At 34.4% G+C, this 16327-nt stretch overlaps 1 pseudogene across 1 annotated transcript; it reads left to right on the top strand.

The window, feature by feature from the left end:
- The first annotated feature begins 367 nt into the window (after positions 1-367).
- Positions 368-6885, top strand: LOC111307979 (DEAD-box ATP-dependent RNA helicase 35-like; annotated as a pseudogene). Its single transcript, XR_016343987.1, has 3 exons — positions 368-1452; positions 2138-2407; positions 6288-6885. The product of XR_016343987.1 is annotated as a DEAD-box ATP-dependent RNA helicase 35-like (transcript).
- The last annotated feature ends 9442 nt before the right edge of the window (positions 6886-16327 follow it).

Below are 16327 nucleotides of genomic sequence, written 5' to 3'. Positions count from 1 at the left end.
TTTCAGAAGAATACGTGGCGCCGCTCTCTCATGTAGGTCGTCCTTGACAAATGACAAGTTCAAAGTTCAAACAACATCCAAGCCGAATCCAACCAGCCCATTGGACAGCTCCCTACAGTTTGGAGTTGGGTCTTCCGAGCTAGAGATAATAAAGTTGGTTTTCGGCTCCATCCTCATTTTATGCACAGAAAACACGACGTAGCTTCACAACTCAAGTCTGTATCAGATCCTTCCACTATCACAGAACTCCTTAAATTCCTTTTCCTCCTTGTCTCTCTCATTGGGAAATTGCAACAACCACCTGCCATCCGTCACTGCACCACCGCTTCTGCTTTCGCTTCGTTGTTTTAGACGCCAAGGTATTTATTCCCAACTTTAAGTTAGACTTTCTTTCTTCCCTTTCCTTCTCTAGCATAACTTCGTTATCGAATGCACAGAAAATCTTAGGGCTTTATGCTTTATTACTTCGACAATTGATTGTTTTATTAAACCTTTTCCGCCGTAATCAGAACATCATTATTTAGGGGTTTTTTTGGGTTATAAAAAAATATAAAAATGGAGGAAGATGATGATTACGTTGAGTGTATTCCGGTAGCGAAACGCCGAGCCATGGAAGCTCAAAAAATCCTACAAAGGAAGGGCAAGTTTTCTGTTCTTGACGATGAAACTGAAAAATCCAATCTTGCTGAAGTAAAACCTAGTTTACTCGTAAAAGCTACTCAGCTTAAGAAGGACCAACCCGAGATCAGTCAAATGGAACAAATTGTACAACAATAAAAAAAGATGATTGAACATTTATCCAATAAAAAAACGCTTATGTCAGTCCGAGAACTGGCGAAAGGGATTACTTATACAGAACCCTTGTTGACTGGATGGAAACCGCCTTTGCATATTCGAAGGATATCCAGAAAGGATAGGGATCTGATTCCAAAGCAATGACATATTATTGTTGATGGGGAAGATATTCCTCTTCCTATTAAGAATTTTAAGGATATGAAGTTTCTGGATCCAATATTGAAGAAGTTGAAGGCAAAGGGACTTGTGCAACCAATTCCAATTCAAGTTTAAGGCCTGTCTGTTATTTTGTCTGGAAGAGATATGATTGGTATTGCATTTACGGGGTTAGGGAAAACACTTGTGTTTGTGCTTCCATTGATTATGATTGCATTGCAGGAGGAGATGATGATGCCAATACTTCCAGGAGAAGGTCCTTTTGGGTTGATTGTCTGTCCTCCGAGAGAGCTTGCTAGGCAGATATATGAAGTCGTGGAGCAGTTTTTAGTACCTATGAGGAAATCTGGGTATCCAGAACTCAGATCTCACTTTATATTGGTGGTGTTGATATCAGGTCTCAGTTGGATGTTGTGAAGATGGGGGTTCACATTGTTGTTGCTACTCTGGGAGATTGAAGGATATGCTTGCCAAGAAGAGGATGAATTTAGACAATTGCAGGTATGATTTTTTTTTTTTTCAACGCTTTTGGTAACACCATTGTCAATTAGCTAACCTGCTACTTTTAGTCTCATGATCATGAATTCAATATATATTCGAATTCAATATGCATTTGACAGGATCAGAAATTCTAAATGCTATAGATGCTTGGTTTGGGGACCAAACTGCTATTACTTTTGTTTTGCCATTTAATTTGTTCTCACATGTTTAAATATCTCTTTGTACTTTTGCAAATGTAGTGCTATTTGTTTCTTTATGTATGGTGAAAACATGTAGTGTACTTACTTCTGCTTTATGTTGCAATTTTTCTTGCGTTTATTTTCAAAGTTATTGTATGGTGTCAAATCTGTCACAGTGATCTTAATTTTGGTTTGTTTGTTAATTTCTTGCGGTTACATTTATTGGGAAAAGGCTTTGTACTTCCTTTTGGTTTTCTTTGTTATTAATTTTGGTTTATATTTATTTATTGTATGTACTTTTGCTTTTATGTAATTTTAGGTGCATCTGCGTTTTGTTTTGTTTTTTTTTAATACCAGCACTTAATTTCAAAGTTAGCCAATGTGTTGAATATGTTGAAGCTGGCTTTTTTACCCCCAAAACATAGATTATATGCATGCCTTTTAAATTAAACTTTTTTCCCCCTAGATAGATAATGATACTCAAGCAATTGGTTTTTCTTCTGTAGGTACTTGACATTGGATGAAGCAGATAGACTAGTGGATTTAGGCTTTGAAGATGACATCAGAGAAGTGTTTGACCACTTTAAAAATCCAAGGCAAACCCTTTTGTTCTCTGCAACCATGCCTACCAAAATTCAAAACTTTGCCAGAAGTGCTATAGTAAAGCCAATTACTCTTAATGTTGGAAGAGAAGGAGCTGCAAATCTTGATGTGATTCAGGAGGTTGAGTATGTGAAGCAAGAGGCGAAGATTGTTTACCTCCTTGAATGCCTACAAAACCCCCCTCCTCCTGTTTTAATATTTTGTGAGAATGAGGCTGATGTAGATGACATGCATAAATATCTCTATTTATTGTTTATAAGTAGAGAGAGTATGCCATTTCATCCTTCAAAGCTGGCAAGAATGATGTCTTTGTTGCAACTGATGTTGCATCAAAGGGTGTTTGGATTTTCCTGATATTCAACATGTGATCAACTATGATACGCCTGCAGAAATTGAAAACTATGTCCTCCATATAATAGGACAAACAGGAAGATGTGGTAAAACAGGAATTGCAACCACATTTATAAACAAGAATCAGAGTGATACACCCTTCTTCATTTGAAGCACTTATTACTAGAAGCCACACAGAGGATTCCACCTGTCTTAGCTGAGCTTAATGATTCAATGGAAAATGTGGATGCAATCACCAATGCAAGTGGTGTAAAGTGTTGTGCTTATTGTGGTGGGTTGGGGCATCGTATCCAGGATTGCCCCAAGTTAGAGCATCAGAAAAGCATGGCTATTACAAATTCTAGAAGGGATTATTTTGGTTCTGGTTTAAGTTCTTTGAACTCATTTTGGTTTGTATCAAACTAAAGAATCTGGGTTGTAGCGCCTTAATGCAAAATGTATTTCTTCTTTGACGTTAATTAATGCGAAGTTCAATTTCAGGGAAAATAGAATCATGTTTTTTCTAGTTTGTTTAGTTGTGCTTTTCATCTCGTCCATGGAGATGTTTTGTTCTGGGGAAAAAGAAGTGCAGCCAAGTATAGATTTGTCAAGAAAAAGTTATCGAAATGGAAAGCTAACCTCCTTTCTTTTGTTGGTAGAACTACCCTCCTCAGGTCTGTGGTTAATGCCGTCCCCACGTACTACATGCAAAGAGCGGATCTCCATGTCTTGCCTGTGAGGAGATTAACAGAGTTAGTAGAAACTTTCTCTAGGGCTCCAATGATAATCATAAGAAAATGCATATGGTTAGCTGGGATACTGCTACTTTACCGAAAGAAGGAGGTCTTAGCCTCAAGGATACGAGAGAGGTTGATGATGCCAATATGGCCGAATTATGGTGGCGCTTCCTCACTGAACCTGAGAATATTTGGGCCAAGGTTCTTAAAGCCGAAAACACCAGAAATGGTCAGTTCATTAGAAAGGTTTGCTTGCCCATTTGGGCTGGCATATGCAAAAGTGCACCTATACTTGAACGTGGTATCAATTGGATTATTAAATCGGGAGCCCAAGCCTTTGTTCTGGTCAGATGACTGGATTGGCCTTAGTCCGCTACATACAAAAATCTTTGGCCCTTGGCACCCCCATGATGAAATCCTGGCTGTCAAGGACTTTGTCTCCTCTACAGTGCGCTGGGATTTCTCACGTGCAAGCGCTTCTATTCCTGATGAGATTGTTGATAAGATTACTGTTATCCCTGTTCAAATGGAAAATACTAAGGAGGATATTGTTGACTGGAAATTTTCCCAAACAGGCCTCGTCTCTATTAAGTTGGCTTATAACATGCTTAAAGGATGCATTGATGGGATGAAGAAGTTATGGAAAGATATTCGGAGAATTCCTTCTCTTCCCAAGATCCAACACTTCATTTGGCTTTGCAATCACCAGAAAATTGCCACTCGTGATACAATGTGCAAGCGAGGACTGCAAGTTAGCCCTCTTTGCCCGAGATATAATAGGGAAAGGGAAACTATTGATCATTGCCTCAGAGATTTCCCTAGCACTAGAGAACTCTGGAATACTCTTACCGTTCCCCAAGACATTCTCTCATCTTTCAGTATGGACTTTGAGTGCTAACTTTTCACAAATTGCAATTTCATGGTTGATTCGGACATATCCAATATTCCTTGGAAAGTTGTTTTCTCCTTTGCTCTTTGGATGATTTGGCTCAGAAGGAACAAATTGGTTTTCCATAAGACTTCTAAAACACCTGATGGGTGGAAAAGTTACCTGATTATTCGGGTTAAGGAGTTTTGGGCTATTAGTGGCTCTGTCAACCGTCCAAAGACTTCTTGTGAAATTAATATTGGTTGGCAACCTTCTCCTCTGAAAGCCATCAAACACAATACTGATGGATCTACTAAGGGCAACCCTGGTAAGGCCGGGGCGGGCGGTGTGTTTAGAGATCAGCTTGGCAACTAGATTCTTAGATTTGCTCATAACTTGGGAACCACTACCAGAGTGTGTGCTGAGTTATAGGGTCTCAGGGATGGTTTGCGTATGGCTTCCAATCGGGGATACAACAACCTTATTGTTGAGATTGATTCTCAAACCGTCTTAAGGTTTGTTTTGCAGAGTGTTTCTTGCCATCATACTTACTACTCTATTGTTGATGATGCAGGTCGTTGCTAGGAGGCATGTAGAACACGAGGGTGCAGCACATTTAGGGAGGCTAACTCTTCTGTGGATCAGTTGGCTAAATAGGGATCCTCTATGAACTCATCCTTTCTGTTCCTAGAAAAGCCTCCTAAACTGTTAACTCCTTTGTTATTGTCTGATGCCATGGGAACTATGTTTCCCAAAACACTTTACGTGTAACCTGGGGACTTTTGTTGGTTTTTCTTTAATGCAACTTTATTCACAAAAAAAAAAAAACTTATTTATATGTTATATTCTTTTAATATTTTTATGCAAATTTAGATTGACTTAATTTGAATACCAAATCTATCCCTTAATTATTTTTAATTACATTGAATAGGTGTCCCATCTCAGTGTTAGGGGACAACTTTAATAATATACTAAAAAGATGCCCGAGTTTCTCTTCATATCTATTATTAACATTTGATTAAATTAATTTATAAAAAATATTTAAAATAATAATGAAATAAAATAAAATATTAAACAATTAAAATGACATGAAATAATTCTGTTTTTCTATAATGAAATGACTTGTAAGAGGGAGAAGCTTTTAATCTAAGGAGAAATTGCTTAAAAAAATCTTATTACTAAAAAAAAAAAAAAAGTCAAAGCAAGACGGACAGACAGTTGAAGTCGCAATAGTAACGACAGTTTGGTTTCAGTGACTTGAACAAATACAACTCAATTTGTTTTTTCTATTAGGTTGATATGGTAAAAACGAAAGGGCAAAAAGAAAAAGAAGAAACCAATCACAGCATGCATTAAAACATTTATATCAAAAAGTTCAGCACAAATGATGTTTCTCATGTTACGGGTTATATAATATTTCACGTCAAATTTGGTACAAATAATTAGTAGATAAAAATAATCAAAGAAACCTATGGAATAATTAGTTTGCTTATGATTCAAGCTCAAGGACATGGAAACTCGGACAGAACTACAGAAACGGAAAAGTTTTATTTTCCTCTTCCCTGGGTTATGGCAAACAGACATAAAATGCATAAGCATGATTTACTTATTAAGCTTAAATAAATAAAAAACTTTGGATACACTAAACTTGCACCATGCAATCTTAGGTGCTTCTGCGTTTTGTTTTGTCTTTTTTTTTCTAATACCAGCACTTATTTTCAAAGTTAGCAAATGTGTTGAATCTGTTGAAGCTGGCTTTTTTATCCCCAAAACATAGATTATATGTATGTCTTTTAAATTAAACTTTCTTCCCTCTAGATATATAATGATACTCAAGCAATTGGTTTTTCTTCTGTACGTACTTGACATTGGATGAAGCCAATAGACTAGCGGATTTAGGCTTCGAAGATGACATCAGAGAAGTATTTGACTACTTTAAAGCTCAAAGGCAAACCCTTTTGTTCTCTGCAACCATGCCTACCAAAATTCAGAACTTTGCCAGAAGTGCTTTGTAAAGCCAGTTAGTGTTAAGAGGGGGATCTGCAAAACTTGATGTGATTCAGGAGGTTGAGGATGTGAAGCAAGAGGCGAAGATTGTTTAGCTCCTAGAATGCCTACAAAAACCCCTCCTCCCGTTCTAATATTTTGTGAGAATAAGGCTGATGTGGATGACATTCATAAATATCTCCTCTTGAAAGGAGTTGAAGCTGTGGCTATTCATGGAGGCAAGGACTAAGAAGACAGAGAGTATGCCATTTCATCCTTTAAAGCTGGCAAGAATGATGTCTTAGTTGCAACTGATGTTGCATCAAAGGGTTTGGATTTTCCTGATATTCAACAAGTGATCAATTATGATGTGCCTGCAGAAATTGAAAACTATGTCCTCCATATAATAGGACGAATAGGAATTTGTGGTAAAACAGGAATTGCAACAACATTTATAAACAAGAATCAGATTGAGACAACCTTTCTTCTTTTGAAGCACTTATTACAAGAAGCCAAACAGAGGATTCCACCTGTCTTAGCTGAGCTCAATGATCCAATGGAAAATGTGGATGCAATCACCAATGCAAGTGGTGTAAAGAGTTATGCTTATCGTGGTAGGTTGGGGCATCGGATCCAGGATCACCCCAAGTTAGTGCATCAGAAAAGCATGGCTATTGCAAATTCTAGAAGGGATTATTTTGGTTCTGGTGGTTGCAGAGGAGAAATTTGATTTGTACGTGTAAGTACTTTGAACTCATTTTGGTTTGTATCAAACATAAAGAATCTGGGTTGTAGCGCCTTAATGCAAATTGTATTTCTTCTTTGACGTGAATTAATGCAAAGTTCAATTTCAGGGAAAATAGAATCATGTCCTTTCTTGTTTGTTTAGTTATGCTTATTTCATCTCATTCATGGAGATTTTTTGTTTCGGGAAAACTTTGCTGCAGTTTGATTTTTTTTTTTTTAAGTTTATCTTTATCTCTGTGTGCTTCTTTTCCAATATGATTAACAGTAAATAATGATCTGTGAATCAAAATTTAAACGAAATATATGTGGTCAGGCAAAAAGGATATAATTACCTGTGAGCTTTAGTCCAAGTGATAGAGATAAGGTGAAAAATGGGGGAAAATCTTAAATTTAAGCGATTGTTAATTCTGGAATAGAGTTTCTCAAGATTGGAAATTACTTGAGTATTCGAAGTCCTTTAAAATGATAGTAGTTGATAAAATAACTCATATGAGTGAATTGTGTAACTCTGAACGAGAAATGCTGATACCTAGGCGTTGGGATCTCTGGAACCTGGATTTGCCAATAAAACTTGTGACAAACTGCTTGCTGCTGTTCCTCCAACTTGTCCTTGTATACTCCTTAATATTATTATCATTTGTCCAAACCCATATTCTGTTTCCAAAAAACATAAAGTAATGGTAAAAGCAAAAATTGAACCAATTGCTCAAAAATGGAATACCTTGGAGATTTGATGATCAAAGATTCATAGCTGGATCTGTGCCCATCTTCTTAATCCTTAGGGTGGAGGCTGTAGCTCAGTGTCTGAAGCAGCTGACATACTTTATTAACTACTTTTTTGCTTTCCCCCACTGTCTTAAGAATGCTTGATTAAAAATTTCATTTTCTTCTTCAAGGATCTTCAATCGTGTATTCAGTCGTTCAGCTTCACTAACCTGCAAAACAAACTTACCTTTACGAAAAGTGCTGCAAGCCTCATTTCTTGGATGACTTATTTATCACTCCAGAATTTTTTCACTACCTGTTCTGAAGTCGAAGCCCCTTCATTCCTAAAAGTGGAAAACAATTTTTCTTGTTTCACAATAGAATCTGACGAGACATCAATCTATTTTTGGTATAAAAGGAGAATGTAGCTCAAAGATGAGTTGTAGGTACTGGGATTCGAATACTAAATCATTTGAATATTAAACCTGTTGATTGTCACCTCTTATAAATGGTTGTATGAATCTATTATCTAAAGTTCAAGTTTGACAGCAATCTTTACTTTTGACTGATGGCTTGTTGTATGCTTACCAATTCTTGCTGCCTCAAAATTCTTCAACTCCGAAAACCTGTTTCTCAAGGAATCTAATTTCATCTTAGATGAAGCAAGTTCGTTCTTCCTAAGCAAGGAATTTCTTGAAGAAGTTGCATGGTATCCAAATTTTGGTTTCAAATATATCGAAGGCTCGAGCTTGGTCTATCAGTTCTATGACGGTAAAAACACCCATTTCTATGAAATTGGCAAGCACATAGTTGAGCAATTCTGAAAGGCAACATAAAGTATAAAGGGAAAAAATCATTAGAAAAAAGTTTAGCAATCAACTGGCTCTAGTTGATGGAATGTATTTTTAGCAGTTCTATTTGCGTAAAACAGAGAAGTTAGTTGCTGAACATGATAATGAATGATGGTTGCTTATTAGAGAGCGATATGTCCAATGATATGGAAAACATTTAAAAAAAAAGTTTCCTTTTGTTTGTCTTCTAAGAGAGTTTGCCACTATTGGGATTTGCCTTAAATCTCATAATACCACATTGAAAGTTATAAGAGTTTTGAGTTTATTTTGTATCCCACATCGAAAGTTTAGTAAAGGTATAAGGGGTTTTACCCTTATAAATAAGATGCTTTGGTTTCGTTTTGGTAGTCCCAGATAGTTAGACACCAAGAGAATAGCTAGGTGAGTAGGCTATTAAAAGAGTGTAATGGGTTTTTGGGTTAAGTTTTGAGTAAGAAGTTTTTAGAGATTTTTTTCATTCTAAAAGTTTCACAATTGTAAAGATTTATTTGATAGTGGATTAGATTTAGAGTAGGCCATTTTGAGTTGGACCGAAATAAATATATTTATGTGTTCTTATTCTTGATTTGAGCTTGCTATTTTGTTCGTGGGTACTGCGTGTGTCTGTTGATTTCTTAACAAGTAATATCAGAGCTGTAGTGATCTCCAACAATTGGTATCAGAGCGAGGTTCAAGGTTTAAGGTTCGTGGGCCTAAGAGAGTGTGAAGCAATGTTTCAAATGTTTGAAAAAGGTATGTCTAGTATGCCTATGCCTAAGTTTGAGATTCTGTTATTTGATAGCAAGAATAATTTTATGTTATGGCAAAGTATGATTCAAAATCTATTAGTACAACAAGGGTTGGATCAGGCATTAGAGAGTAGTAAGCCTGAGGAAATGTCAAATGATAATTGGAATAGAATTTAGAAGAAAGCTCTTAGTATTATTAGATTGGCCATAGCCTCAGAGGTAAAGTATAGTTAACTAAGAGTACTCCGAAGAGTTTATGGGATATGTTTAAGGGTATTTATGCATCAAAGTCATTAATTAACAGAATATGTTTGAAGATGAATCTATATTCTCTAAAGATGAAAGAAGGTATAAGTTTTTATAATCACTTGAATGAGTTTAATAGATTGGTTTCTCAATTGCTAGCAATTTTTGTTGATGAGTTAAAAGATGAAAAAAAGGCTTTAATTTTACTGTCATCTTTACCTAAGTCTTATAGGCCTTTAATCCAAACTGTGTTGGTGGGTAGGTCTACTTTGAAGTTAGCTGATGTGATTGCCCTATTACGTGAGAATGAAAGATTTATGTGAGCACAGAACTCATCACCTAAAAAAAGTACACTAGTTATAGAGGGTTTTAATCAAGAGAGGATTCAAAAGAAATTGATGGATCAAGAGAGAGATCCAAATCAAGAGACAGATTACAGTGACATAGAATGTTATTATGGTGAAAAGGGACATATTTAAGTGCGTTGTAAGAAGTTGAGAAGGGATATAGCTACTTTTGAAAAGGCGAATGATGAGAAAAAATTGAATGAAAGAAATAGTGATACTATTGCAATTGTGTCTGATGATGATGATGTTGTTTTGATTATTTGTGTGGATGAGACTCAGATTTTGAAAGATGATAAAAGTTGGGTTTTAGATTCAGTTGTTATAGTCCATGTTTGCAATGATAGGAGTTGTTTTATGGAGTTGGATGAGAATGAGAAGTATGGGGATATTGTGGTTGCTAACAAAAAAAAGGTATAGATTCAAGGCATTAGGAGTGTTCGCTTTAGATCTTATAATGGTGTTGTTAGGACACTTCGTCATGTAAGGTATGTATCGAGTTGTAGCTACAATTTAATTGTTTTGGGTGAGTTAGTTTCTCGAGGGTACACATACTATGGTAGTAATGATTCGTTGAAAGTGTACACGAATAGTAGTGTGATTCTACAAGTGAATATGGTCAAATCACTTGTATATGCTTGATGGAAGCTTAGTTGCTAGGATCCTTGTGATGAAAGAAAAGAATAAAGTTAAGCATGTTAGCTTTGCAGATACTGTTGAAGTGTTTGGAGATTCAAGTTAAGGAAAGATCTGTTAGGATTTGCCTTGAATCTCATAATACCACATCGAAAGTTATAAGAGTTTTGAGTTTATCTTGTATCTCACATCGAAAGTTTAGTAAAAGTATAAGGGGTTTCACCCTTATAAATAAGGTATTTTGGTTTTAGTTTGATAGTCCCAGATAGTTAGACACCAAGAGAATAGCTAGATGAGTAGGCTATTGAAATGGTGTAATTGGATTTTTGGGTTAAGTTTTGAGTAAGGAGTTTTTGGAGACTTTTCTCATTCTAAATATCTCACAGTTGTGAAGATTTATTTAATAATGGATTAGGTTTGGAGTAGGTCATTTTAAGTTGGGCCGAAACAAATATATTTGTATATTCTTATTTTTGATTTGAGCTTACGATTTTGTTCGTGGGTGCTGCATGTGTGTGTTGATTTCCTAACATGTAATATCAAAGCTATAGTGATCCCCAACAGCCACTGCAGCAAGCAGAGTGTGCAGTGAGAGTTGAGTTTTGAGAAAGAGTGGAAGTGAAATTAACAAGAATTTGCCAAGCAATTTCGAGTAGAGTGTCACACTATCAGAATTTGTCATTGCTAATGGTCAGAAATTAAATAAGAACTTGGGACTGTGGAGTCATATAATAGTTATGAAGTCAAAATTTTGTTCAATTAATTTATGTATTCACTTTTAAAAAGAGATATTTAGTAGATTCGAAATTCGAATCTCAAGTATTATAATTCAGTTTTTAGTTCTAGACGGTAACCTTTTATATAAAAGTTATAGCATTTATAAAAAATTGTTTTTCTCAACTTAAAGCAATATATTTTGATTCTATCAAGGCTAAGTTTTGGCCTTTTAAGTTTCGGGCTATTTCTTACAGCTCATGTTAAAAAAATTCAAAATTTAATTTAGTTGATTTATTCAATCACCTTTAGAAGATGATATTTAATAAATTTTTAAAAAATGAGATCTAATAAATTTAAAATTTAAATCCTAATATCTATAATCTCTCCTTTTATTTTTAGATTATTTTTTTTGTACCAAAAAAAAAACCTAGATTTTTTTTATATTTAAAATTATCAAGGGTTGAATCTTATTTACTTGAACTATAAGTAAAACACTCTTACTAACAAACCACAACTAAAAGTATAACATCTTATTTACAAGTTAAATTCAAGTGTAATACTATCAACAAATCTCATGGCTTTTTCAGACAAATGACAAACCATATATCAAATTAGATGTCTAACTTACTGAACATTTTTAAGCCACCAAATGGTATCTATTACCATGACTTGCCATATGATTCTTTAGGAAGGTAGTCAAACAACCTAATGGTGTCATAATGTCTAGATCCGGAGATCTATCGCTAGACATTGACTTTTAAGAGTCGCCACCAATCTTTTTTATCTAGGTGCGATTGACCACCTAAGGAATCTGTCCTTTCAGGGAACACCTAAGTTTAAAGGTCCCTAAAAGAATAGGTTCAGGTCTACTAACCAAAACAGGATTCGGGAGTTCAGTTACGTATGAGGAAGGTTATAGCACCCTCACAACGCCCATCAAAAAATGGTACCAGTTTAAATTTGTGTTATCCAATGAGCCTTAAAATTTTACCAAGTAATTAATTATTGGAAATTATTCTCAATTGACTTTAATACTTTTAGCAGAAAATTGAGAAAATTCCCTCACCTCAAGAGTATGCAAGAAAAACTACTGTTTCACTTGCAGAGGCTCCATTGTCGGATTATTTAACATAAAAAAAATAAAAAAGGAAGAAAAAAATGATTGTTCTTGTGCAGGAAAAATTGATACTTTCAACTTTTTCCCAAAATATTTTTCTGAAATTTTAATCTCGAGGAAAATTGATACTTTCAACTTTTCCCCAAAATATCTTTTGAAACTTTAATTTCAAGAAAAATTGATACTTTCAACTTTTCCTCAGAAAAACCTTTTTTGAAAATTTATTTTTAAGAAAAATTGATACTTTCAACTTTTTCCAAAATATCTTTTGGAAACTTTGATTTTCGAGAACAATTGTTACTTTCAACTTTTCCTCAAAAAAACTTTTTTTGAAAATTTATTTTTAAGAAAAATTGATGCTTTCAACTTTTTCCCAAAAATATTTTTTGAAAACTTTGATTTTCGAGGAAAATTGATACTTTCAACTTTTCCTCAAAAACCTTTTTTTTGAAAATTTATTTTTAAGGAAAATTGATACTTTCAACTTTTTCCCAAAAATATTTTTTGAAAACTTTAATTTTCGAGGAAAATTGATATTTTCGAGCAAAATTGATACTTTCAACTTTTCCTCAAAAACTTTTTTTGAAAATTTATTTTTAAGGAAAATTGATACTTTCAACTTTTCCCCAAAAAATATTTTTTTTGGATTCTTTGATTTTTGAAAAAAATTGATACTTTCAACTTTTTCTCAAAAACCTTTTTTGAAAATTTATTTTTAAGAAAAATTGATACTTTCAACTTTTCCCCAAAAATATTTTTTTTGGATTTTATTTAAAGAAAATAAAATAATAAAACAAAATAAAAGTGAAAATAAAAAAAAAAGTAAAACAAAAATAAAAATAAAATAAAGATAAAAGAACATTAAATAATCCTAATTTAATAATAAAAAAAACAAATAAATAAATAAACAAATAAATAAATAAATAAATATATATAAAAAAATTTGGAGCGGCTCGGAGAACGACTCGGCTCGGCTCGGCTTAAAGAAGAAAAATGGCTCGGAGAAGCGGCTCGGGACGTCGGCTCGGCTCAGCTAACGGCTCGAGGAGGCAGAACACGTGCGGGTAGAAAAGATGGTCAAAGTTCGGGTCGAGTCAGATCTTGACAAAACGCGCTGATCTTTTGGGTTATTTAACGCAAAAATGGCATCGTTTTGGGAGGGTATATAAGGCTGTTTCCTTTATTTTTTCGACAGAAACCTTTTCCCCTCTCTCTCTCTTCCTTTCTTTTCTCTCCCTTCTCTCTAAAACGCCCGATGAATCCCGGTTGAATATTCATCGGATTCCGAAATTTTTTTGCTGGAATCTGGGTTTTTCGTCGAAAGTTCACCGAAAAGTTGATTAGTTTCTGGGAATCTTCATCGAAAACTGGGCAGCTGGCCGAAAACTTCAAACTTGGCCAAAATTGTTGTCGAAAAATTCAACGTCCGCCGAAAAAGTCACCGAAATCTGAAAATTTTCCAAAAATTTCCAGAAAAAAATTTTGCCAAAAATCTCCAAAAAAATTTTTTCGATTCCTACAGCTGTTCTAACACTTCTAAACCTTTTCTTAGCCTTCAAAAATCTTCTATATGCCCTTTTCTCTCAACCAGTAGCTTCTTTCCTCACTATTTTTTGTGTTTTCTGTGTTCCTGAGGATCCCTTTTATAGGGATTGATCAGAAGAGTTTCTGATCAATTCCAATTCCTCTTTGGATCGATATTCAATCTTTGAATCCAACATGGACTCTTCTGATTGAATCTCAATCCAATTTTCAGCCGGATAAATAAAAAAAATTAAATGAAAATAAATCAGATAAATCAAGAAAATTAACAGATAAATTAAAATTAAAGAACAGATAATACATAATCTGATATACATAAATATTAACAGGGAAAATAATAATAATAATAATAATAGTAAAGATATATACATATTAATAAATAAGTAAATACCTAAGATAAAAATAAAAGAAAAAAATATATAAAAAAACAATAATAAAAATAAAAATAAAATACAAAAAAAAATAAAAATGTAAAATACAAAAAAAATAAAATAAAAATAAAAATAAAAATAAAAATGAAAATAAAATAAAGAAAAAAAAGAACATAGACTTACCTATTTGGACCAGGCCCAATTGATCCGGGCCTGGACCAAATTGGGTGTCTACAGCTGCCCCTCTTTGCACATTTTCTGTGAAATAAAAATTACGCAAAGACGTAGACACCCAATCAAGACTCAACTCGACCTTTTTACTTTTTATTTTTTTTTTTGTTTTTGATCAAAGCTCCTCTAAGCAGAGGCTCAATGACTTTGAGAAACATAAATGGCTCTTCTAATCAAAGGCTCAATGACTACCTCTAATCAAAGGCTCAATGACTTTGAAAAAATAAATGGCTCCTCTAAACAGAGGCTCAACAACTTTGAAAAAATAAATGGCTCCTCTAAATAGAGGCACCATGACTTTTGGAAAGTAAATTGCTCCTCTAAACAGAGGCACCATGACTTTTGAAAGTAAATTGCTCCTTAACAATCATGTCCAAAGGAGTTGAAAATTGTGTTTGAAGGAATTTCAGGAGATTATGCCCAAAGGTCTTATAAATCAACCCTGATACCAAAAGACATCCTATTTCAAGGATTAGGAACTTACCTGACAAGTTTCTTTTCAAATTTGAAAAATATCTTCACATCTATCTTCTCTATGTAGGATGTTGAAACACCCCTGCTTCTTGAATTTATACACTATACTTTCCTGAAAGTAGTATATGCTATGTAATGCATATGAATTTCAATGTATGCTAAGCAAATGTTGGCCAATTAATTCCTATTCAATGTATGGTACTCAAGTTTCTCAAGCTTTTTCCTTGGGCATCAAGCCTTTTGATTCTTCAAAGATCCAATTACACTGCTCTTTTAAGATCGAACTAGTGTAGCTCTCAATTGTCTTTTCCACTCACATTTTTCCTGTAAGAAATCTCTTCCCAAATTCAATGTCCTAATCAGGAACTGAACCTCTCGATTCTACCTTTATCACTCTTGACTTATTCAATGTAATGTAAAAATCTTTCATGTTGTTATTCATTCATCAATCATTATTTCAAACTCAAAAAGTAAGAATACATTTGTACATTTCTTCCATGGTGGGGTATTAAGAAGAAAAGAATCTGAATGGTTGAGAAACAATCATCAGAAAAAGACACAAAGAATGAAATAGAATGTCTCTTATTAGCAAAATGTTGGCTAATTTCAGCCAAGGGAGGATTACAAGGATAAATATGTGGATAAAGCCCAAAATGAACAATCAGATAATCATGATAACACATCTCAAAGTTTTTTTCTAAAAAGCCAACCCTCTGATGTACTTAACAACTTGGAACTCTTTCAAATTTGCTAGCCTTCATGTCAGCAGACTTTTAAATTTGATACTGTATTCTCCTTATCTAAGCTGCCTTTTCAGGTTTTCAACTTAGACAAATCCCCTATGACTCAAATCGTCCTTTTAGGGTTTTCGCCTTGAATCTTCCTTTTTCATTCACTTTTTTCATTTTTTCATTTTTTTCAAGCATAGTATTTCTTCACAGCATCAAAATTTATAGGATGGGGTAAATCATTTCCATCCATCTCAGTCAGTATCAGCGTTCCACCTGAAAAAGCTCGTTTCACCATAGACGGCCCTTCCCAATTCGGAGTCCATTTTTCTCTACTATCGTGCTAGATTGAGAGAATTCTTTTCAAGACCAACTCTCCTTCTCGAAAGCAATGGGGTCGAATCTTCTTATCATGAGCCCTCAACATTCTTTTTTGATATAGCTGACCAAGGCACAGTGCAGTCAATCTCTTTTCTTCTATGAAATTTAACTGTTCATAGCGTTCTTGAATCCATTTAGCTTCTTTCAACTTAATTTCTTTTAAAACCCTTAAGGATGGGATCTCTACTTTCACTGGTAGTACAGCTTCCATCCCATAAACCAAAGAAAATGGGGTTGCCCTAGTAAAGGTACGAACTGACGTTCGATATGCATGCAGTGCAAATGGTAACTTCTCATGCCAAAATTTGTAAGTCTCGATCATTTTTTTCAAAATCCTTTTTATGTTCTTATTGG

This window comes from Durio zibethinus, chromosome 8 (genome assembly GCF_047325235.1).
Source record: "Durio zibethinus cultivar Kanyao isolate XHJ-2024 chromosome 8, ASM4732523v1, whole genome shotgun sequence".
Taxonomy (NCBI): Eukaryota; Viridiplantae; Streptophyta; class Magnoliopsida; order Malvales; family Malvaceae; genus Durio; species Durio zibethinus.
Note: the sequence above shows the minus strand (reverse complement) of the source record. Positions and strands in the feature narration are given on the sequence as shown.